Consider the following 514-nt stretch of genomic DNA (forward strand, 5'->3'; position numbering starts at 1 on the left):
AAAATATTGAAATACTTTGGTAATTTAACGAGATGCTAATGGTCTAATGAGATTCAATGATCTATGGAGTGAACTAAAGAGAAGAAGCACCAACATGGAGCTGGGAATCTGAAGGATCTGTAGAGATTCTGTATGAAGGAATGATCTCTGATCTTTTGTCAGGTGTTCTCCAAACTCATCAGGCATTATAGGAGAAGACTCAGAGCTGTTATCTTGGGAAAAGGAGGTTGCAAAAAGTGGGAGGGTGCCAATAATTGTGGCCAATGTGTTTTGGAGAAAAACATTTATTTCATAATGTGATTTTCCGCCCACTTTCAATTCTTTTCCTTATGTGAAAGGTTAGATTTTTGCTAATTTTATGAATTAAAGATCAAAAGGATAAACAATGGAGAATTATTTTTACAGTCATCTTTGATCATATTTATCAAGGATGGCAATAATTCTGACCACAACTGTATGTACTTAAAGCTTTCAATTGTCATAAAATATTGAAAAACATGTCAAATTACCAAGA

The sequence above is a fragment of the Megalobrama amblycephala genome, linkage group LG23 (genome assembly GCF_018812025.1).
Source record: "Megalobrama amblycephala isolate DHTTF-2021 linkage group LG23, ASM1881202v1, whole genome shotgun sequence".
In the NCBI taxonomy this organism is placed as follows: Eukaryota; Metazoa; Chordata; class Actinopteri; order Cypriniformes; family Xenocyprididae; genus Megalobrama; species Megalobrama amblycephala.